The 25,469-nt window shown below is 40.0% G+C and overlaps 1 protein-coding gene across 6 annotated transcripts in view; it reads left to right on the forward strand.

The window, feature by feature from the left end:
* Positions 1–4,422: 4,422 nt before the first annotated feature.
* si:dkey-178k16.1 (protein 4.1) overlaps positions 4,423–25,469 on the forward strand; it is a 66,234-nt gene continuing 45,187 nt past the window's right edge. For 4 of the 6 annotated variants that reach the window (XM_059527415.1, XM_059527418.1, XM_059527419.1 and 1 more), the window contains exon 1: positions 4,424–4,766. The gene's annotated coding sequence lies outside the window, so the exon portion shown is untranslated. Of the gene's footprint in view, positions 4,767–25,469 lie in introns of all 6 variants that reach the window. The other 2 variants (XM_059527416.1, XM_059527420.1) reach the window with 2 other exon arrangements.

Here is a 25,469-nt window from a genome sequence, read left to right on the forward strand (position 1 = left end):
TGGGCATTTTAACGTGGGCAGTCTATGGGCCTGACTCCCTTTTGCAGCCAGCCTCAAGCGGCCAGTCGATGAATTACAGTTTTAGTTCCTTGTTGGCTTCATGAGAGAGAGCGGGAGGTTGCCGCTTGGTCCGAACACTGGCGCTACTTAAAAACAATAAAACCCATTCAAACAAGCCATTTGAGCAACAGAAATACATTTTAATGTATTCATATTGACATCAGCTACATAGGCCCCACAATATGCAAAATTATTATCCTGACAGTAGTTTCATGCTGTCGTTATTTTAAACAAACCATATTTATCCTGTAATTGAATCCATATTAAATATGTCTGTTTTATTTTTTTATTTAACTTTACATACTTTCATGCAACCTGTAGATGTTGCCATCTGCCTCACTTGGCTATAGCTTCTACAAAATGTCAAATGAATTTGAGTCAAAATACTACTGGATGCTTTTGACATCAGCAATAAAAGATATGTTAATTTTTTTCTCCTCCAATTTAAAGGCTGCTAAACAAATGTATTTTATGCACATGGTTAGTTGAATTGTATTATTTGCTTTTAGCATAAATTTCCCTGCTGTGCTCAAAACCCGTGGCTCATATTTTGGTTGCAGCTTTCCATTTTAGGTGGCTTTTGAATAATGTTATGATGTTATGACAAACATCTCAAATCCCTATCTTTATTCCCCAACTATCTGATTTTATCTCTAACATGACAAATGAACTTTTCATGATATTCTCCCCAAACCACAAAGGACTGAAAACAAGGGTGTTGTTTTCCAGTAAAATACGCATAATGATGGTAATTACTCGAAAGATCGCCCTCATCGCCGACAATGATTTTACCACATATTCTGTTCGAGTATATATTTCATATCAAGCCTCTGTTAACAAAACACAAAAGCCTGTGAATGAAACATGGTCAGAAAAAAATAATGCTGCCATCCTCTGGTTGAAATATTAATAGCAACATTCCCAGCTGTACCAAACACATTGGGTGCTTCTCAATATCCCTCCTCATCTTCTCGCTCCTCCGTCCTCCATCCTATGACCCGGAAACCGATCGAGCACAGCCATCTTGAAGGACATCTCAATTCTCTAGCTGTGTCTCATTTAGAAGGCTGCGCCCTCCGAAGGTTGCATTCAAAGGCTGCATACGTCATCGAGGTTGTCTCATTTCAGAAAAGCAAGTAGCACACTCCGAATGAGACCTTCGAATGCAACCTTTTTTCACAGGAGTTCGAAGGATACATGAGGTGTATCCTTCGCTGCTACAGATAACCCACAATTCTTTGCCTTCGCAATAAATAACCGTTGTTTATTTGAAAAAATGGCGGCGGCAGATCTACACACAAGCGGAGCTGTGGTGTTTAAATGTAAGTATTTTAAAGTTCTTCATTTTTTAAAAATTGAATTACAAGTGTGGTCAACATGATTACAAGTGTTTAGCTCCTCAAACATTGAATAAAATAAAACAAGTAAAAACATTTTTTTTTCTAATTACTTTCCAAATTTAGAAATTATTTTCCTAATATTTCTTTCTTTAACAAGTGTGAGAGCGCAACGACGCTATGTGTTGGCATAGCAACGTGATCCTTCCTGTATCCTTTTCCTTCTATCCTACGAAGGCCGTCTCGTTTAATCCCAGGGTTAAGGACACTCCGTATACGCATCCTAGAGAGGAGTCGACCTCCAGAGGATGCGACCTCCGGAGGACGTGGCCTTCTAAATGAGACACAGCTTCTAATTGCACCACGAGGAGGCGAGGAGGCGAGGATCGAGGAGGGAGGAGGCTTCAGGAGGAGCGATGAGCGAGGATACACAGGTGTATCCTATGCGGAAGTCTTTTATCGACTTAACGTGACGCACGTATAAATTCTCCTCCCCCTTCACATCTGTTTTAATAATTTTTATTTATATTTTACCTTTTCACTTCAAATAAACCATTCATGTCATATATTTCTAACAAGGCATCTTGTTTTATTAATATTTATTATGAATGTCTTAATTAACAAACTTAGAAATAGAAAAATACTTTTCAGATGTATTCTTATGTGGTTATAAATTCAGAGCTCATCCAGATTTTAAACTTAAAAAAAAAAAAGAATTCAGACTGCAGGCCTTCATTTAACATCATGGTGCTTGAATGGACATTTAATAACTCTCTAATTACATTCAGTTTCATCAGCAGTGCACTTAAGACTGTTCCCTTAATTCAGAAGTGAGGGATATCTATCAGCAGCTGTCTGTAGGCAGAAGGGCTGTCAGTAAACCGGTTGTGCACACAGGGTTTTTTTTTTTCTGTTTGCGTGGGGTTGGGATTCTTTCTATGCTATAAGATGTTTGGATTTCTGGAGGAGGATGTGGATTCAAAGTGTTTGAATATGCTGAACTAAGTTTAACTAAGATTAAAGTCCTCTTTCTCATCATTTTTGCGTCATGGATGATGGATTGTGGAAATGACAGCTTTTTATTAATAATTAATAATTTTTTTGTTATTAATTCTTACAGGTGCATCTCAGTAAATTAGATTGTCATGGAAAAGTTCATTTATTTCAGTAATTCAACTCAAATTGTGAAAGTCGTGTATTAAATAAATGCAAAGCACACAGACTGAAGTACTGTAGTTTAAGTATGAGGATTGTCAAGCAAAATTGATTCAAGAATTTGAGTAAACTTCACAAGAAATGCACTGAGGCTGGGGTCAAGGCATAAAGAGCCACCACACACAGACGTGTCAAGGAATTTGCTGAACCACAGACAACATCAGAGGCGTCTTACCTGGGCTAAGGAGAAGAAGAAGTGGACTGTTGCCTAGTGGTCCAAAGTCCTCTTTTCAGATGAGAGCAAGATTTGTATTTCATTTGGAAACCAAGGTCCTAGAGTCTGGAGGAAGGGTGGAAAAGCTCATAGCCCAAGTTGCTTAAGTTTCCACAGTCTGTGATGATTTGGGGTGCAATGTCATCTGCTGGTGTTGGTCCACTTTTTTTTGAAAACCAAAGTCACTGCACCCATTTACCAAGAAATTTTGGAGCACTTCAATGCTTCCTTCTGCTGACCAGCTTTTTGAAGATGCTGATTTCATTTTCCAGCAGGAATTGGCACCTGCCCACACTACCAAAAGCACCAAAAGTTGGTTAAATGACCATGGTGTTGCTTGACTGGCCAGCAAACTCAACAGACCTGAACCCCATAGAGAATATATGGGCTATTGTCAAGAGGAATATGAGAAACAAGAGACCAAAAAATGCAGATAAGCTGTCTGTCAAAAGGCCACTGTCAAAGAAACCTGGGCTTCCAGACCACCTCAGCACTGCCACAAACTGATCTCCTCCATGCCACGCCGAATTGAGGCAGTAATTAAAGCAAAAGGAACCCCAACCAAGTATTGAGTACATGTACAGTAAATGAACATACTTTCCAGAAGGACAACAATTCTCTAAAACCAATTTTTATTGGTCTTATGAGGTATTCTAATTTGTTGAGATTTGTGTTCATTGAATTTATTTAATACACGAGTTTAACAATTTGAGTTGAATTACTGAAATAAATGCATTTTTCTATGGCATTCTAATTTATTGAGATGCACCTGTAGGTTCATTGCAGTTTGTTTGAGGCTAACTTATTTCAAATTCACTTAATTAACTCATATTGTCCCAGACCTGTATGAATTTCTTTCTTTTGTGAAAAATAAAATGAGATATTCTGAGGAAAAGTGTGTTTGTCATTGGTTACTAAAACTGTTTGGATACCAACATTCTTCAAAATATCTACTTTTATTTTAAAAGTAAGAAAATAAATGCAAGAAAAAACTAATATTAAAAATAATAAATAAATAAATTTACAAACACTACACTTCACAAGAAAGAAAGGAAATTTGTTCTGTGGAACATAAACATTTATTTTGAGAAAAGTGTGTTTTGTTTTTGGACATTCAAAGAAAGTCGATGGTTACAGACAATATTCAAAATATCTCATTTTATATTCTACAAAGATTATGCATGTATGTATTTTTATTATTAATAAATTAGTTTGTTTGTTTGTTATACTTAAATTTTTTTTTTTTTTTTAATGATTCTCCCAAATCCCAAACTCTGAAGCGCATTGGCCCTCCTGGACAAGATTTGAGGAACCCTACAGTAGAGTGTCAATACTATTTTAACTTATATAAAACTCATTTAAATACTGTATTACCACATGAAGCACATTTGTAAGTTGCCTGATAAAACATTTTTAACTTGTATTGGAGAAATTTGTCTGTAGGCTATAAGGGCAAAAAAGTATTCAATTCTATTCTGGTGTAGCCTATTTTTATAATATTTATTGTTACTCACGCACTCCCACACTATATAGCCTACAGTGTGCTCTAACATTTATATGTGTTTCTTCATTTCTTCACTGAATAACAGGAATACGCTAGTGCATATGGACGGACATAAAGCGGAACCGAGGCTCACAGCGCATTCGTGGTGATGAAATCGGTGCGTGTTCAGTTGAGCGCTGCTCTCTCAGCGGTGAGGAAGGAGTTTGGTGTATTCCAGCGCGCATACGCCCCCTACGCTCCTCTCCTCCTCCTCCTCTTCTTTTCCTCTCCTCTCATCCACCCACCCGAAAGAGCAGCTCTCCCCCCTCCGCTCATTCATCCTCTCGGACAGCCTCCATCCTTTGACGGGGAGCAGAAGCAGCAGGGCGGTGGCAATCGCAAGCCCTCAATGCTCGGCATTTGGACGGAAATCCGCGCGTCAATCCTGGAGAGACAGGTAGGGCTCTTTGTTGCGATGTCATCCCGTGTATGCTCACTATCCGTGAAGTGTGCACCGTGAACAGGCTAAATGTGTCCTCTCAGCGCTTGCAGGGGGGGCTCAGCCTATGCCCTTGTGGTGAGCCTAAAATCTTGCGTTATTCTGGCATTTTGTGCGGCGGGCCGGTCTGTTAACAAGGGTTTGCTACCGCTTTTGGTCATGTGGCCATTTTTTAACTGGGTTTAGTGGAGAGGACAGTTAAAGGATGCCGTTGTTATACTGAACAATAGCCTACGTGCAGTGTCAGTGCAGGTAGACTAACCTATGTCACTTATAGCGGAGGAGAGCGCTTATATTTAACTCAATTTATGTTTCATATATTGCATAAAGCAAGCTTTCAGTTGATGTGTTTCTTACCCGTTGGCCGTGTTATGGTATCACGTGCAGAATAACATCTATCTTCGCTGTGTGAATAGGTTACCTGGAGCTTCACTATAATTTAAATGTTGCTTATTGGTGACTCAGATGTAAGTGAGGTGTCAAGGCTGTTTAATGAAAAGAGGGTGTGGCACCAGGGGCAGTCGCGCGCTCTTCGTGTGGCTCGAGAAGTCAATTAACTGAAAGCTGTTGAGACTTGTGGAGAGCGCGGGAGTACAGTACGTATGCTCCAGTGCGCGCCGTGTTGGTTTGCTATAATAGCGATGAAGGAGCACGCTGGGAGAAGAATGAACATTTGCCAGCACATTTCCGAAAACAACTGGACTTGTTTTGTATTTGTTTGCGTGTTTGTATTGTGTGGCTTGTTTATACTACAGCATCCAAGGTTCTTTACTGGCATCGGTGGTTTCTTTGAGAAGCTTTAACATCCATGGAACCTTTCCAAATTGAACCATAAAAATATTTTTTTTTGTCTTTAATGACTTACCCTCATGTTGCTCCAAACCTGTAAGACCTTCATTCATCTCTGAAACACAAATTAAGATATATTTGATGAAATCCGAGAGCTTTCTGACCCTCCATAGACAGCAACACAACTGAAATGTTCCCAGACCCTGAAATGTAAAATTTTTCGCTTTTGTTAAAAATCAAACTTGCTTGGTAATCTCTGATTTGAATCATTATGTAAATGTTCTTATCCAGTGATCATAAATGACTGGAAAGGTCATGGAAAAGTCAAAAGGTGCCCTGGTTTATTAATCAAAGTGGATGACTGAAATCCAAGTCGGACACATTCAAGTAAACCATAAAAAACGGGACACAAATTTAGTTGAACAATAACTTAATTTTTCCTGTAAGTAATGAATGGATCTGTTGCCAAACCACAGAAGTGCATTGGTCTGGATGGGACTATCATTTATCACATGTGAATTTTGGCATTGTTCCTTTCTATGTCCAGATTAAAGTTATTAACAGTTGAAAAACACCTTCGTTTTGAACCTTTTTTAACAACCATTCATGTTTTGGACAATTTTGTTAATTGTGCTTCTTACTGCCTTTGATTTTTAATACATTTTAGCATATTCAGAAGAAAATGTGTGTTCTATTGGCCATATAAAAGTTGCCGTTATAATGCTACAGGCTTCCCATAGGATCCTATAGCTTTGTTAGCTACTGTACTGTATATGGTTGCTGGGGTATTCAAAAAAGCCCACTCACAAGTATTTAAACCTTCCTTTAATGCAAGGTATTGGTATTTTATTGTCCACCAGACAAAAATAGTAAGTCTGATCACTCAACCCTTGTGCATACTTTCACACCGGTTTTATTAGAATATCACATGACCACCTGCTATATTCCAATCTGTGTTCACCCTTTGGTGCTGAACCAAAGAGAGCCCAGAGAGAGCTCATCCCTTGTCATATATTCCAGCTGTTCAATGTTTTCACCTACATAATGTTTGTCATTTTTTCCCTGACATTTAAATACATATAAGTACTAGCAATGATGTCTATTGAAATCTTTTAAACATAATTTAATGATGTGTATTTTTCACATCAGAAACACATTGTGTAGGTAACTATAAAGTTTTCTCTATTCTACATACACATAATTGAGAAACGTGTGGATATTTTAAATTAAATGGAACAATGAAATAAAACCAGTACATTTGTTATAAAGTGTTAATGTGGCTGCAGTGTGTCATGTGACAAGCTTGAAGTGTAGTCCTAGAAATAGTAAGGTGATGCATTCTAAAATAAGTGTAACTCACTCCTGGGGCTCAGCTTGAATATTTGAAACTTACATGTGAAAGGGTTAAATAGGTAATAGCACACCTCCTCAACAAGCTGCACGATTTGAGGTATCATTTTTTTTTAGCAGAAACTGTGGATGAGTAATGTGCCAAAGTGTAATACTTTGACCTAGAGGTATGCTGAGTTCTGTTTTTTTTAAACCCTAGGAAAGAGCAATAGTAAAAAAGCATGCACCGCTAATAAGCCAAAAACCAACTGTATAATTCATGTCAAGGCTGTAGAAATACAAAGTGGCAAAAATTCTGCAAGCTATTCCTGTAGCATGTTGTTTGGACTAATTGAACACAGCATGCTATTAATGGCAAACTGTAACCGTTCCATCCTACACATGCCTCCATCATGCTCTCAGCATTCCTATATAACATCCTATGAGTTCCCCTGATGACAGTATGCTGACATGCATTGCATTGTGCTGCTTTTGGCAGTTCTGTAAGAATAAGATTCTGTTTTCACAGCCCTTTTTCCCCATGAGCACAACCGAGGGCGAATGTGTTGCACAGGTAAACTGGAGTTAATCAGCCAAACATGCACTCTCAATAAACACAACATTTAGACTGAGTCTGAAAACAAAGGTACGATGGCTGCATTGTTGGCTTGGTGGCCAGACAGTCAATGGCTCTGTCCCAAATGTTAGCTTAAACCAATGCAGTCCATTTCTGAGCCCACATTTTGGTGACGTAATGCTGCATAAACTGTCGGGTATAGCAGTCCAACATGGAACCCGCATCAGCTTGGACCCGGCAAAAATATGCATCGAGGAGGCTTATGAGAACTGTTGAGGACAGGGTTCGAAATGACTTAGGACTCTTGGGGGGTCCCCTAAAATTTAATTATTAAAGGTTCTGAAGACTACCTTGCTATACGATATATTGTAGGCAAAATTATATGGACCAGTGTTGAAGGTGGGATAATGGTCTTGGGATGTTTTCCCTTGCCCTGCTGCAAATATCTAGATACTTACATTGCCAACAACCCCTGCCATCCCACCCCTATAGGCACATAGAGTAAAATGAAATTTTGAAAAACTATCACTTCTTCTTGCTTTAATACTCCTTCCTCTTCTTCCTGAAAACAAGTTCACCTGATGATTTGAGTAGCTCTTTTTATAAAGTTCTAGGATGATTGGGGTAATTTTGTAGGGTAGGCCTAGTGCCTCTGCATAAAAAATAATAAACAAAGTACAAGCATAATAAATGCAATAGAACAAAAATACATGTGAAATAAAGCAGTGCTTTTGGTTTCTCGGGTAAGTTAACTGTAGTTACAGACATTGAATAATCAAATGTAAAATAACACTGCCTTCACTGTATACATTAAATATGGTTCATACTATTAATACAGTTTACCTATCTACAGTATTTTCTTTCTCTGACTGCGTTTATGGGGAAATTCTTTGAAACGGACACTTTGACTTATTTTTTCGAGCACATCGTTATTTTTTTTTTTTCGTTCAAACACAAATTGATAAGAAAGACAAGGGAATTCGGTATTCACGAACTTCAGGTGCTGTGACTGCGTGGCTCTGTGCGCCGACAGACAGACCAGTCTACATTTGGATGTTTAACATAAATATATAACCTACTGATACAGCAAAGACAACGTCGGCAGTATTGACGGCAAAATTGGCTACAGCATATTTTGTTCTGTATTGACATAAGCACAATTTACCCTTGAAAAAAGTCGGTGATATTTCTTTTTCCTCTTTTTCTCTCCATGTGCAGGATTCCAAATTAAGAAAAATAATATTAGCTTCTTTACCAAGCTCTCATGTACATTCATACTCAAATCACATTCACTTTAATCACCTCATAGACTTGAATTAAGTCCTGGTTATCTTTCGTAATCACTGACTGGACAAGTAGATTGTTAAGCTAGCTTTGAATAACTAGTCTAGCTGGTCGTTCTGCTGTTAGCTGGCAGATCATTTGGCTTCATACACATAAGTTACAGCTAGCAAGAAACATTGACAAACGTACTCTTCTAATCATTACACTGGGTATCTAGTTAATGCAACTTTTGATATAGGAACTCGAACTCCTAATATTTTACTATAAGCAATTATGGAGATATAAACACAATCTAAGCACTTACAGGATTTTCATTCAGGATTTCACTCTTGTGATGTCTCGTTTTGCCGCGTTCATCTAGTACGTGTCTGCGGGAGCACCACAACAACAACCTGTGATGCTGAACTCACATTTAGCTAATAGCTGCCCTGATTGCTGCCTCGCGCTAGGAAATAAATTAATTACTGTTATAAATACAAAACGTCACTAAAACCTATAATTTTCACAATAATTTTTGATGTAAAAATATTTTTTTGGGGACCCCCCAAAATCCAAAAAGGAATTCTTATAGGGGATCCCTAATGACTCATTTCGAACCCTGGTTGAGGATCAGAAAATGGTAAGTGGAACACCTTACTATCTCCTGGACTTCACAAATGGTCTATTGCAGGACTTCAAATTCACATTTCTGACAGGGCCAATGTGAAAATTCTCTCTAGGAGTCAGATTTTTGGCGCTGATTTTAAGAATTTTTTTGGAGTTATTGGTCATTTTCTAAACCAGTTTGCCAATAAAATAAATTAAAAGCATTTAAAGAGTTTTTCTCAGAGTCCTTTTTGTTAGTAATTTTGACATTTCATTTGTATACCAGACATACATATCGGTTCAAAATATTGGTTATCTGTTTACTTGATCTGTAATAGCTGTAAAACTGTTCCTGTGGCTCAGTGGTAGAATATTGCATTAACAGCGCAAAAGGTTGTAGGTTCAATTCCCAGGGAACACACATACTGATGGATGCACTGTAAATTGCTTTGGATAAAAAAATATGATAGTTCTTATCATTTACTTATCATTTTGCCATCCTAGATGTACATTATATGACTTTCAGAATGTCAATGTTTATGTCAAGTGTGAACTCATGAGCCCATGTATGACTGTTGTTTTGAAGCGATGGTTTTATACAGTAGTTTGAAAATGTAAAAATATTTAAGTAGTTTTTTTTACCTATGCCTACCATTTCTCTTTAGAAATAAATTCAGTGTTTCATCAAATGGAGTCGAATGGATATTTGTTTGTTTTGTGTAGTTTTTGAAGCATCAAGTTTGATGGATTTTTCCACTTGCATCACCGTATTTTCCGGACTATAAGTCGCACTTTTTTTCATAGTTTGGCTGGTCCTGCGACTTATAGTCAGGTGCGACTTATTTATCAAAATTAATTTGACATGAACCGAGAGAAATGAACCAAGAGAAAACATTACCGTCTCCAGCCACGAGAGGGCGCTCTATGCTGCTCAGTGCTCCTGTAGTCTACACTGAAGATATAGAGCGCCCTCTCGATGCTGGAGACGGTAATGTTTTTTCTTGGTTCTAAATAAGTGCGACTTATTGTCCAGTGCGACATACAGGTCCTTCTCAAAATATTTGCATATTGTGACAAAGTTCATTATTTTCCATAATGTAATGATAAAAATTAAACTTTCATATATTTTAGATTCATTGCACACCAACTGAAATATTTCAGGTCTTTTATTGTTTTAATACTGATGATTTTGGCATACAGCTCATGAAAACCCAAAATTCCTATCTCAAAAAATTTGCATATTTCATCCGACCAATAAAAGAAAAGTGTTTTTAATACAAAGAAAGTCAACCTTCAAATAATTATGTTCAGTTATGCACTCAATACTTGGTCGGGAATCCTTTTCCAGAAATGACTGCTTCAATGCGGCGTGGCATGGAGGCAATCAGCCCGTGGCACTGCTGAGGTGTTATGGAGGCCCAGGATGCTTCGATAGCGGCCTTAAGCTCATCCAGAGTGTTGGGTCTTGCGTCTCTCAACTTTCTCTTCACAATATCCCACAGATTCTCTATGGGGTTCAGGTCAGGAGAGTTGGCAGGCCAATTGAGCACAGTAATACCATGGTCAGTAAACCATTTACCAGTGGTTTTGGCACTGTGAGCAGGTGCCAGGTCATGCTGAAAAACGAAATCTTCATCTCCATAAAGCTTTTCAGCAGATGGAAGCATGAAGTGCTCCAAAATCTCCTGATAGCTAGCTGCATTGACCCTGCCCTTGATAAAACACAGTGGACCAACACCAGCAGCTGACATGGCACCCCAGACCATCACTGACTGTGGGTACTTGACACTGGACTTCAGGCATTTTGGCATTTCCTTCTTCCAGACTCTGACACCTTGATTGAAAAAAGTACTTTGGACCACTGAGCAACAGTCCAGTGCTGCTTCTCTGTAGCCCATTTCCTGCACACGCCTGTGCACGGTGGCTCTGGATGTTTCTACTCCAGACTCAGTCCACTGCTTCCGCAGGTCCCCCAAGGTCTGGAATCGGTCCTTCTCCACAATCTTCCTCAGGGTCCGGTCACCTCTTCTCGTTGTGCAGCGTTTTTTGCAACACTTTTTCCTTCCCACAGACTTCCCACTGAGGTGCCTTGATACAGCACTCTGGGAACAGCTTGTTTGTTCAGAAATTTCTTTCTGTGTCTTACTCTCTCGCTTGAGGGTGTCAATGATGGCCTTCTGGACAGCAGTCAGGTCGGCAGTCTTACCCATGATTGCGGTTTTGAGTAATGAACCAGGCTGGGAGTTTTTAAAAGCCTCAGGAATCTTTTGCAGGTGTTTAGAGTTAATTAGTTGATTCAGATGATTAGGTTAATAGCTCGTTTAGAGAACCTTTTCATGATATGCTAATTTTTTGAGATAGGAATTTTGGGTTTTCATGAGCTGTATGCCAAAATCATCAGTATTAAAACAATAAAAGACCTGAAATATTTCAGTTGGTGTGCAATGAATCTAAAATATATGAAAGTTTAATTTTTATCATTACATTATGGAAAATAATGAACTTTATCACAATATGCTAATTTTTTTGAGAAGGACCTGTATATGTTTTTATCCTCGTCATGACGTATTTTTGGACTGATGCGGCTTATACTCAGGTGCGACTTATAGTCCGAAAAATACGGGTATATGGGCTCAAAGAGATGGATTCATTTTCTAAAACAGGCACCTTTCAAGGAAAAATGTTGTTTAATGTGCAATCTGATGATCTACAAATACAAATTGGCTATATTAAAAAATATTTCAGAATAAAATGCGTGTATATATATATATATATATATATATATATATATATATATATATATATATATATAATTGTGTTTCAGTTCATGTTTATTTTATTTCAAGTTATGAAAATGTTTTTATGGTTTCAGTTAACTAAAATAATCCTGAGCTGCATTGTGGGGATCCACTGTGCTGCCCTCAAAACCAGACCAGACAGAGGCATCTAGATACACAGGATGTTGCACTATGACATAACGTCTTCTTCTTTTAAAATAAGCATCTTTTTGTGGCCTTTTTTCCTCTCTCGGCCCTAACCCAGTAAGATCCATCCTCTCTGCTCTGTCTGCTCTTATGGCCTCCAGGGCTGACAAACTGAAGAAATGACCCCCTCTTTTTTCTCTACCCCCATCGCACGGCTCAGCGAGTGCAAATCACTCTTCATTCATGTTTAACAGTGTCCTGTTTGCTTTGTGTGTCTGAGAGGACAGTGTCTGTGCTTTAGAGTCAGGGTTGGGAAGGTTTTGATGCTCACAGAAGAGCTGCCTCCCACGGGAGCTTATTTGCCTGTATATGAGTCGGTTGTATGTATGAAGTTCTGCCCTGATCGTAAAGAAGAATGTAAATTATTCAGAAGGCAGTTAAGCTTTGTGGTCTTGTGGGTGACAGCATGACTCGGTTTGATTTCTGTGAGTCAGCGCAGTTTTCTCTTGCCGCTTCATCAGACCCCCTTTCACATTCATTGGATTCACTGACATCTTTTAAATGGACAAGAGGTGGAAAATGAAGGAGTAGGTGGTGATGCCTTCCAGCAGACACTGATACATTGGAGCTAAAAGCAGTTTTACTTCTCTCAGTATCGAATCTGGCTTTCACTTTGTTTATTTCCTAGGAGAACCTTTTATACTTTCCATCATTGTTATTATTGCTTATACTTTGTTCCAAGCCATAAGTGTTAAACTTTAAGGGGGGTAACTCATCCTGTTTGTGCTACATGAATACATGCAAAATGAATAAAAGAAAAATCGTGAGATTGTGTTACTTTTTAGTTTTTCTGGCACAAATGATCTTCCATAGGATCCTTAGCAATATCTAGAAGACAGAGTATCATGACTTGGTGCAGTTTTGTTAGGAGCCTCGCACATGGCATGGAGGAAAAAAGTAGGCTAAATCGTGCGCACAAATTACTATTTTATTCCCTCGATTTATAAATCATCCGCACGTTTTACTAGTTCATTCCCTCGATTTGCTAATTTGTGTACACGATTTATAAATCGAGAGAACGAATTAGTAAATTGTGTGCACAATTTAGCAAATTGAGGGAACTAAATAGTAATCGTGTGCACGGTTTTGGACACAGAGGGAACGAATTAGTAAATCGCGTGGACCATTTATTTATTTTTTCTTGAATGTCATGTTCGGGGCTCCGTAGTTTTGTTATTGTTAAACTAACTATATTTAATATTGTTTTCATTCATTTAAATAATACTGAAATAAAAAATAAAAAAACAATTTTATGAAAAACTTAAAAAAAATTAAATACTAATATACTGTGAAGTACTAAAAGTATTCAAATAAAAACACTAATATATTAATGTAATTAAAGCTACATCCATCCATCCATCCATCTTCTACCGCTTATCCGGGGCCGGGTCGCGGGGGCAGCAGTCTAAGCAGAGAACCCCAGACTTCCCTCTCCCTAGACACTTCCTCCAGCTCTTCTGGCGGGACGCCGAGGCGTTCCCAGGCCAGCCGGGAGACATAGTCTCTCCAGCGTGTCCTAGGTCTCCCCCGGGGTCTCCTCCCAGTGGGATGTGCCTGGATCACCTTCCCGGGAAGGCGTCCAGGAGGCATCCGGAACAGATGCCCGAGCCACCTCAGCTGACCCCTCTCGATGTGGAGGAGCAGCGGCTCTACTCTGAGCTCCTCCCGGGTGACTGAGCTTCTCACCCTATCTCTAAGGGATCGCCCAGCCACCCTGCGGAGAAAGCACATTTCAGCCGCCTGTATCCGGGATCTTGTCCTTTCGGTCATGACCCAAAGCTCATGACCATAGGTGAGAGTAGGAACGTAGATTGACCGGTAAATCGAGAGCTTCGCCTTGCGGCTCAGCTCTTTCTTCACCACGACAGACCGGTACATCGACCGCATTACTGCAGAAGCTGCACCGATCCGTCTGTCAATCTCCCGTTCCATCCTTCCCTCACTCGTGAACAAGACCCCAAGATACTTAAACTCCTCCACTTGAGGCAGGAACTCTCCACCAACCTGAAGTGGGCAAGCCACCCTTTTCCGACTGAGGACCATGGCCTCGGATTTGGAGGTGCTGATTCTCATCCCAGCCGCTTCACACTCGGCTGCAAACCGTCCCAGTGCATGCTGAAGGTCCTGGCCTGATGAGGCCAACACGACAACATCATCCGCAAAGAGCAGAGACGAAATCGTGTTGTCACCAAACCTGACCCCCTCCGGCCCCTGGCTGCGCCTAGAAATTCTGTCCATAAAAATCATGAACAGAACCGGCGACAAAGGGCAGCCCTGCCGGAGTCCAACACGCACCGGGAACAAGTCTGACTTACAGCTGGCAATACGAACCAAGCTCCTGCTCCGTTCGTACAGGGACCGGATAGCCCTTATCAAAGGGCCCCGGACCCCATACTCCCGGAGAACCCTCCACAGGCCGCCGCGAGGGACACAGTCGAATGCCTTCTCCAAATCCACAAAGCACATGTGGACTGGTTGGGCATACTCCCATGAACCCTCCAGCACCCTGTAGAGGGTATAGAGCTGGTCCAGTGTTCCACGGCCTGGACGAAAACCACACTGTTCCTCCTGAATCCGAGGTTCTACTATCGGCCGGATTCTCCTCTCCAGTACCCTGGCATAGACTTTCCCAGGGAGGCTGAGAAGTGTGATCCCCCTGTAGTTGGAACACACCCTCCGGTCCCCCTTCTTAAAAAGAGGGACCACCACCCCGGTCTGCCATCCCAGAGGCACCGTCCCCGACTGCCACGCGATGCTGCAGAGGCGTGTCAGCCAAGACAGCCCCACAACATCCAGAGACTTGAGGTACTCAGGGCGGATCTCATCCACCCCCGGTGCCTTGCCACCGAGGAGTTTCTTGACTACCTCGGTGACTTCAGCTTGGGTTATGGACGAGTCCACATCTGAGCCCTCAGCCTCTGCTTCCTCAATGGAAGACGTGACAGCGGGATTGAGGAGATCCTCGAAGTATTCCTTCCACCGTCCAACGACATCCCCAGTTGAGGTCAACAGCTCCCCACCTCTACTGTAAACAGCGTTGGTAGGGCACTGCTTCCCTCTCCTGAGGCGCCGGACGGTTTGCCAGAATCTCTTCGAGGCTGACCGATAGTCCTTCTCCATGGCCTCACCGAACTCCTCCCAGGCCCGAGTTTTTGCCTCCACAACCACCCGGGCTGTAGTCCGCTTGGCCTGCCGGTACCTGTCAGCTGCCTCTGGAGTCCCACAAGCCAACCAGGCCCGATAGGACTCCTTCTTCAGCTTGACGGCATCCCTTACTTCCGGTGTCCACCACCGGGTTCGGGGATTACCGCCTCGACAGGCACCGGAAACCTTACGGCCACAGCTCCGAGCGGCCGCTTCGACAATGGAGGTGGAGAACATGGTCCACTCGGACTCAATATCTCCAGCCTCCCTCGGGATCCGGTCGAAGCTCTGCCGGAGGTGGGAGTTGAAGATCTCTCTGACAGGAGACTCGGCCAAACGTTCCCAGCAGACCCTCACAGTACGTTTGGGTCTGCCGAGTCTGTCCAGCTTCCTCCCCCGCCATCGGATCCAACTCACCACCAGGTGGTGATCGGTTGACAGCTCCGCCCCTCTCTTCACCCGAGTGTCCAAGACATACGGCCGGAGGTCGGATGAAACGACCACAAAGTCAATCATCGACCTACGGCCTAGGGTGTCCTGGTGCCACGTGTACTGATGGACACCCTTATGCTTGAACATGGTGTTCGTTATGGACAAGCTGTAACTAGCACAGAAGTCCAATAACTGAACACCGCTCGGGTTCAGATCAGGGGGGCCGTTCCTCCCAATCACGCCCCTCCAGGTGTCACTGTCGTTGCCCACGTGGGCGTTGAAGTCCCCCAGTAAAACGACGGAGTCCCCAGTCGAAGCACTTTCCAGCACCCCTCCCAGAGACTCCAAGAAGGCTGGGTACTCTGCATTGCCGTTCGGCCCGTAGGCACAAACGACAGTGAGAGACCTATCCCCGACCCGAAGGTGCAGGGAAGCGACCCTCTCGTTCACCGGGGTAAACTCCAACACATGGCAGCTGAGCTGGGGGGCTATAAGCAAACCCACACCAGCCCGCAGCCTCTCACCTTGGGCAACTCCAGAGTGGTGAAGAGTCCATCCTCTCTCGAGGAGTGTGGTACCAGAGCCCAAGCTGTGCGTAGAGGTGAGTCCGACTATCGCTAGTCGGAACCTCTCTACCTCACGCACAATCTCGGGCTCCTTCCCCGCCAGTGAGGTGACGTTCCACGTCCCTAGAGCTAGTTTCCGTGTCCAGGGATCGGGCTGTCGAGGCCCCCGCCTTCGACTGCCACCCGATTGTCTAAGCACCGGCCCCTTACGGTCCCTCCTGTAGGTGGTGAGCCCACGGGAAGGCGGCCCCACGTCGCTCCTTCGGGCTGAGCCCGGCCGGACCCCGTGGGGGGAGGCCCGGCCACCAGGCGCTCGCATACGAGCCCCAACCCCGGGCCTGGCTCCAGGGTGGGGCCCCGGCTGCGCCATACCGGGCGACGTCACGGTCCTTTGATTGTTCCTTCTCATAAGGGGTTTTGAACCGCTCTTAGTCTGACCCGTCGCCTAGGACCTGTTTGCCTTGGGAGACCCTACCAGGGGCATATAGCCCCGGACAACATAGCTCCTAGGGTCATTCGGGTACTCAAACCCCTCCACCACGTTAAGGTGGCAGTTCAAGGCAGTACATAGATATCTAATTAAATAAAAAAAGTATGAAAACATTTAAAAATAAAAAAGTATGTAAACTGAAAATAGAAAATTGAAACTTGAAATATTGACAAATTAGTGAAAAAGATGCATCAAGGGTGCTTATAAGAAAGGTTCAAAATAACGAAAACAAGTCCATTTTTATTTTAATGTTATTTTATATATATTTTTGTTAATCTACATCTATGTTGCCTTACCAACAAACTGAAATAAAAAGCACATAATACTAAGTTTAAATTAAAATGAAAAATGTAAATATAAAAACAAAAGCTAAATCAAAATATAGAAAAACTATAATAATATATAAATACTACTAAATGAACACTGCTTGGTGGTTGGCTCTTTTGACTTCAGTCAGAAAGCAGCATCTAAACCACACAGGACACATTAGCATTCGCATATCAATGGCCTGACCTGAGTTTTGCACAGATGAGTTTTGCAAGCACCTCTGACATTTTGTTCAGATGAAATAAGGAGCTTTATTAAATTTAAATTCTAACATTCTTGTGTATTATCATTGTGGTTAAAGAATCTAATTAAACAAGACAGACATAGTTATTCAGATTTTTTTCTGACAGAGATAGGATTCTGTCTCTCTGTGTCAGTGTGGAAGAGTGTGTTTGTTTGTAACACACACACACACACACACACACAAAACTAATTTGCATAACCCTAATGAGTCTGTCTACCTATACGCTCATTACAAAGTCTATATTTGATCTCCCAGTCTAGCATTACATCTTAGCCATTGCTGAAACTGTTGAATCGGTGAGGTAAGTGGGACAGATGTATTGATAAGTGAATGAGGCTGGCAAAAAAGAAAGGCTGCCATTTTAAGAAATTACTTTAATCAGTAAATGAGCATTTTGTTACTCCAGGATTTACTCCAGAACTGCCATTGTACTTATCAGGGACTGACAAGGGCTAATTTATGAGCTTTCATTGTACAAATCATACAGTTTCTGTTGGGTCTAAGAAGCAGACGTCCTTCTAGATGCAGCTTATTTACTTCAAACCCTTCCTACTTTGAAAATCATAGGCTTATATGTAAAATTCCAGAGTTAGATGTATTAAGTGCTTTGAAATTCATCCCTGCATGTCTATTTCAAGTTCCTCTCCATTAGAATTAACCATCTTCTGTGGTAAAAGCTTCAATGCCGCACAGTTGTTTGGGTCTTTCCGTTTACATGGCTTAGATGATTCCCTTGATGAGTCACAAGCTCATCAAGTCACTAGCAATGCTAATATCTGAAGCTCGTTTTAGATTATTCCGAGAATTAAAAAAATTATGACCCAACTGATTAACCTTTAATGTCAGTCATCAAGAGGATACCCACTGGCTGAACGCGCATTAAATTTTTTATTCGGTGGAGTTTTCTCCATAGACAGTTCGTGTTTGTATCACCATGACAACAGAACTTTACAAAGAGCACCCTTTTTTCCTCTTTACCTCGACGTTGCATATCTTTTTGCTGTCATTTTCCCGTCTTTAGAGAAGGGTTCATAAAACAGGCCACAATCAGTGTGTCAGACTGAGAGTTTGTCATTGTGTCATGGTGGATGTTTTAAAGGAGCTTTGTGACAGTGATGGTTGTGGAGGTAGTAAACACAATTTGGTCGCTCAAGCACGATTTAAATACATCGGATTGAAGACAATACTCAAAATGATTCAGCCTGTAGCATAGCGACTCAAATGGTGGCCAAGAGAGATACATTAAATTTGGGAGAAGCCTATCAAATACAGATTTAGTTGTATTTGTGTTTGAGCTCTGAGGAACGTCATAAAAAAAAGGTAGTTTTGCAGCATTGATCAATGTAGCCAATCACAAACATGTCTGTTGAGCTCATGACTGCAATATCCAGTCACTCTACACAACTTACAGAGTCTGGAGTCAGTGCTGCTTGCCAAATATCAGAGCCAGTCTGCAGATATTGGGTAGTCTAAGTACATGATGTCACAGACTTTTTAACTTAAAGGGATAGCACACTTGAAAATGAAAATTCTGTCATCTTTTCCTCACCATCCACTTGTTTCTTTCTTCTGTTGAACACAGAAGAAGACATTCTGATCCTACAATAGATATTATGTGTTGGTAACCAAACAGTTGATGGTAGCCATTCACTTCCATAGTATGGAAGAAATACTACGGAGGTCAGTGGTTACCCTGAACTATTTTGAATTGAACTCAATGGCATTTTTGCTTGAACTGTCCTGTTAAGACTATGGGTCTGTCCAGTCTGGGATAAAAATCTACCTCAGCTTATGTACTATAAGGTTAAAATTAACAACAGAGCCCAAACTTAAATTGAATTACTATTTATAAGTATAATGCTCAACACCCACCTTAAATTAAATGCAAACATGTAAATTGCATAGAATGCAGTTTTTAAATTAACTTCTAAATCATAACATGTCTATTGTTGAAATATATTGATTTATACAGTCACTTTCATAACTTGTCTCGTAACAGATTTATTTAAACATTAAATAATTAAGACATCAATAACAGGTACAGTAAAATATGAGTATATAGTCTAATATTTGGTGAAATGTCTTCTTTGCACCTCATGTGATTACATGAGGCATGAGATGTTCGTTCATGTTTATTTCATGTTAAAACTAGTAATAAAAGAAGAGATGATCACGCTCATTTGCACTGCTGCTGTTGGAGTTGAGGCATTTATACAGTGATCTGTCATGCCTCAAAGAGCCTCAAAACGACATTTATAGTTTGAATTTCCTGAAAAATAGACATAATTTGAAAGATGACACTTTGTTTCAAATCAAAAGTAACAATATATAAAACCGAATGATTCTAATAACGTTACACTCATGCAGTGGAAAAAACAATGCTGTATTTGTTCGGTACACATGCGTACTGAACCGAAAGACCCATAACGAACATTTTCAGTGCAAATACATGTACTGTTACACCCCTAATTCCCAGCTTTTAAAATCTGTTTCATTTTTAAAAGTCTTGTAATTTTTAGCCTTCAGTTCAGAATTTAGTCAGAATTTTCGCAATAGTGCAAAAGTCACGCTGAACTAAAGTGATTGACAGCGAAAGTGAGCGCTCTTCGGTTGCTTTCTTTATATAACACATTCACAATTTAAATAAAAGTTATACTTTTCATTGTACTAACAGGACCAGCAACCAAATTCAGCGTGCAAAGTGTCAGGACTGACAAAATTAAAATATCACTGCAAAATAAAAATATGTTCACATGGCAATACCAGTTTCCTCCCAAGAGTGCCAGTAATCTGGCTAAATTATATGACAGAATCCTCACCTTCTAATTATTTGTGTCCTTATCTGTTTGTGAACGTGCCATAAAGAGTCATATTTCATTAGAAATGTATGGCATGTCCTTGAAAGAGAATCTATGTCTAATTCAATATGCAGTTATCTGCATGCCCTTGAACTGCTCAGCGATGCGAGATGGCACGTTCTTAAAAGATGATGTCTGCATCTGTGGATCCTTACTTTCCCCTGCAGAATTCTCCAATAGGAAATGTCCACTTTCCTTATTGCCTTAATGTATTTATCTGTGGTACGGATAGAGGCAGATGTTGTAACACAACAAAGGCTGTTTCACAGGATTTTCCTCAACTTGCTGTGATGCTCCTGCATTTTTATCGCAGCCGAGCAATAAAAGGCCTCTCTGGTTTGAGGTTTTACACTCTCACTGAGAACCGTACATGCTTGGCAGCCTTTCAATTTAACTCCTGTTGCTTCATAGGATGCCTTTCAGAAACTCAGGCAACATCCTTCAAGTCGATTTGAATGTGTTTTAGCTTTAAACCATGGACAGAATAGTCTCATTCTTAGTTTCCATGCTGGAATGAAAGCCGCTCCATTGCATCAGCAAAATTTCACTCAGGACAGGTTGATGGATTGGAGGTAAACAGCATTAATATGAATGCTCCAATTAATTTGAGAGGGGCCGTGTATGACGTGCATGCTAACTAATGGCCCTGAAGAAAACCTGCTTGCCTTTCTTCATCACGCTCCTCCTCTCTTCCTGTATACCGCTCTCGCAGACTGATTGCACCGGTGACGTCACCACTTCTTCTATGCCACCATTTGAAGGCTCATTGGGGCTTGGGGCTACGAATGAATCTCGGGTTGATATGTTTTTCTTGCACATGAGCACCCGTGTTTTTGTATTTGTTTATTTGAAGGCTGTTCTATGCCTTATACTATTATGACAGTGCTGTTTAAACAGATTTGTTCCAAGATGGTAAGTAGATCTTGCAAAACTGAGCTGTCAGTCTTTTCATAAATTCGCTCAATTTATATAAGACCCAGCTGATGTTCGGTTGTTTTTGTTCTTTTTTTTTTTTTTTTTTTTTTTTTTACAGTGGAGTGCATTCATGCATTGAACAAGGGGGGGTTTGTGCCTTCTGAAAGGGCACCACAGCCCCCTTAAAAAGAAGTCTTGCCATCACCGTAGCTCTGTTCCAAAATGTAGTGAGCTGAATCTGTAGGCTACATTTTAACTCAAATGTTCCTATTCTCCAGCTTTGATTTTTTTTTTTTACTGAGCTTGTCGCATTACATTGCATTATCTCAAAAAACAAATATGATTTTGCCTTTGACTTTGAACAAGAGGAAGCAACATAATTATGTTGACTACATTTTGGAACAGCCATTGCATCAGGAGTGTATATAGTGCTTTAAATTATTGATTTTAGATACAATTCATGCAATACTGAAAATTATTAGTAATAGTCTATGTATACTATAAATATTTATGCAGATTAAAGGAGTAATTCACCCAAAAAATTAAGTCAGTTATTGTACTCACTCTAATGTTGTTCCAAAATTGTATTACTTGCAAAAAGTGATACATAAAAAATGGTTACACTTTATTTAAAGGTGTCCTTGTTACAGTGTAATTATACATTTATGTACTGAGTAATATTAATTAACTACTGTACATGTACTTACTATATTGTTAGGGTTAGGATTAGGCTTTGGTTTAGGGTTACTTACATGTAATTATGCACATTTGTTGTTATTATAATAGTATGTAATGTGTAACAAGGACACCTTAAAATAATGTGTTACCTAAAAAATAAATGAAAGTGGATGGGAGCTGGGACAGTTGGTTATCATTCACTTTCATTGTAAGAGCAAAAGCTTCTGCTTTTGAATTCTATGAAAGGAAGAAAGTAATACAAGTTTGGAATGACATGAAAGTGAAATTTTCTTGAAAAATGTATTTACCCCAATATATAATTTCTAATGCCTCTAAATGATCAAAACTGAAAAACATTTTGACTAAATTTTTACAGATTTTTAACCTGTATAGGTACAGCAGCTGCAACATATTTTATAATTTTTCCTGAATAAAAAGTTTTAAAATAAAAAAAATTTGTTTATGAACTAAATGTTTCCCTATATAAAGTATGAACCATAAAAAGATATAAGAAAGTGGACTGAAACCATTTTTCTTCCTCTCCCCTTAATAATTACTGTTTTTATTTAAGATCATACCAGATTTTATGTAATCAAAAAATTTATGTAGTTCATATATTTCATTTAGTATATCAGCACATGGTTTCTTTTCATTAAAAAGTTTCAAAACAAAGAACATTGTAGAAATACCAGAATAAATATCTTTTGTGTTTTTTACAAGTCAAAAAGGTTGATGGCCACTGCTTTAAAGTATTTGATCATCACTGTTGTTTCTCCTTTCATAAAATTAATAATTGACACACAGACACTCACATTCAGAATCAATCCCTAATGAGCTTCCATTGTTGTTTGGATGCAACCTAGGATAGTGTGTACGTAGGCAGTAGGCAGCTTGCCAAGTTATGGACCATAGCTCCTGTCTTCATGCATGAGAAAATATGGAGAGGCTTTCCCTCATTGCTTTTTTTCTCATGCACATTTTGTCATTTTCCTGAAATCGTTTTTGTGTGAACTGTTGACATGTTTGTCTTGAGTTACTAGAGCCTCTGCCCTGTGCCTTTCTTCTGCTAGCATGCGTTCTGCCATAAATGATGGATTCCTTTAGCAGACTGCACTACAGATGAGTGATTGTGCTTGGGGCTACGAAGAACTGGTCGCCAAGTGTAGATCCATTTTCCAACAGCAAAGCTGCAGGGAGAGAATGAAGGGGAAGATACTCAATGACAAATGGCATGGTACGGCCGTCATTTTGCAGGAAATTATGCCCAATCATTTTGCTGGCTTTAGGGGAATTTATCTAAGCAGGCTGGCATGCTGAACTACACTCCAAATGGCTGCTATAAAAAGGTTTTGGTGCTTGATTTTAATGAGTGTTATGTACAAGAACGGTGTCTTAGCTAAAAATAAGATTTTTTTTTTCTTTTCAGTTTTAGCTTTAATTACACTTTTCAAGTTAGCACATAAAGAGATAGGCTAATTGTGAAATGGCAAGTGACAGGATAAAAATAATACAAGAACAGTGAGCATTGCAGGGAACTACACTAACTTTTTCCACTGGTGGCACTTGTGCTACTAACTTTTTCATTTACTGGCACAAAACATGATTTGGTCGCACACATTATTTATAGTAAGCCACTCTGGATAATAATAAACAATAATGAAACTGTATTGCATACAGATGTGCTTTTTATTTTACTTGCCATCTTTTAAACCACATGTCTTGTTTTATTTCTTACACACAGTGCATTGCTCCGTCTTGGTACCTTAACCCAGGGCCGCAGCGGGGGTTAGCGTGGCCCCGGTGCAGGTTGTACAGTGGGCCCTGTTTGAAATGGTTTAATTTGTACTGTATGTCCATTCTGTTTATTTATTTGTGCTATTTACACAATGTTTACGTTTTTTACATTTGTTTTTGTTAATTTAAAATAGCACTGCATAGTCTTCACTGTAAAATAAAATAGACAGTTAAACCAAAATGTATTCAGACACCTTCAACATTTCTCATATTATCACAGTTTATTTGCTATAGTTTAGAAATTGGTAATAAAATATGACAAGAACTCAGAGTTAAACTGTCAGAGCAAATTCCTCTTGATTATGTCAGATAACTTTGATAGAAAGATATGTAATGGAATCAACCAAAACTTCAGACATATGTCAGTATGACAATATTTACACAACTATCCATACTTTGTTGAACAGTTACCAAGCAAGCAATGCTTAATTTTGTTCAGTCGGTGGTGTGAAAAGGTTGCATTAGCAATTAAAGAAAGCAAAACATGGTCAGGTCCCTAATTAATTTTTTTTTTTTTTTAATCAATTTCACTGGTAGTCTACAGTATGAAGAATTTCTGGGTATAATATTTCACAGATCACTGTATTTTGCTATACTCACTTACATAAATGAACTAGTGTCCTGCACCCACTAGTAATACAATATAACTGTGTATATTGACTGTGGATAAATTCTTGTTAAAACTACAAGTAATTTAATCAAGAGCAGTGAGTGATTTACTTTCATTTTCATACATTAAAGACACTGACAGCAGAGCTAGTAAATTAGACGCGGTCACTAAGAGACAATGCATCTGTTATAATGATACACATCCGATTTCTTTCCAACTCTTTACTTTCACTTAAGGCATAACCGCAGACTTTCGAACACACTTTCCAAGACGGGTATTTTGACATATTTTGTATGTATTTGTTGTCAGTACAAAAGCAAGAAGACTTTGAGATGCGTCTCTACGTGCACCCTGAACACCAGAACACCGCGGTGCTGAATTAAGCTCTTTCGCTTTTCGCTCTTTTTTCAGTTTGTTCAAACTGCGATTTGTATTTGTTCATTCAGGTGCAGGAGGACGCGAACGTCCTGAAGGAGAGCTCGGTTCAGTGTTGCTGTCCGTGAGACGTGGCTCTCTCGTGCGCACCGAACACAGCGCGTGAGTAACCAGCTGCTCAGTTCAGCTTTACCACATCTTTTATTTGAATACTTTAAACTCTTTTGAATGTTTAAATTGGCAAGCCAACTTGATGTGTTGAATGCTCGGAGCACGTTATAAAACGTATTCTTAAAATACACATTTCTGTTTTAATAAATGCTCATATTAAATCATAGCATAAAACATAAGTAGGTACAAAAATAATCAGTGATACATTTGCGACCACACAAAAACTAAGGTCGCAATGGCATTTCAGAAGGTCGCATATGCGACCATTTTGGTCGCAGTGTAGTTCCCTGCATTGGTAGCATGTGGTAGAAGATGACGTATAGCAGAGGACGCAGGTTTGAATCCAGGCTTTGTCACGTCACAATCCTGTTAATACACAACTGGAACTTAGATGTCGATTTGGCCTTACAGAAATTAGAAGAGAAAGATAATTGCCAATGCAGAAAAATTTAGCTTGCCATTTTATGATAACATATCAGCCTATTAAAGAGCTGTGCTTACCTAACAGT

Source organism: Carassius carassius, chromosome 37 (assembly GCF_963082965.1).
Source record: "Carassius carassius chromosome 37, fCarCar2.1, whole genome shotgun sequence".
NCBI classification, from domain to species: Eukaryota; Metazoa; Chordata; class Actinopteri; order Cypriniformes; family Cyprinidae; genus Carassius; species Carassius carassius.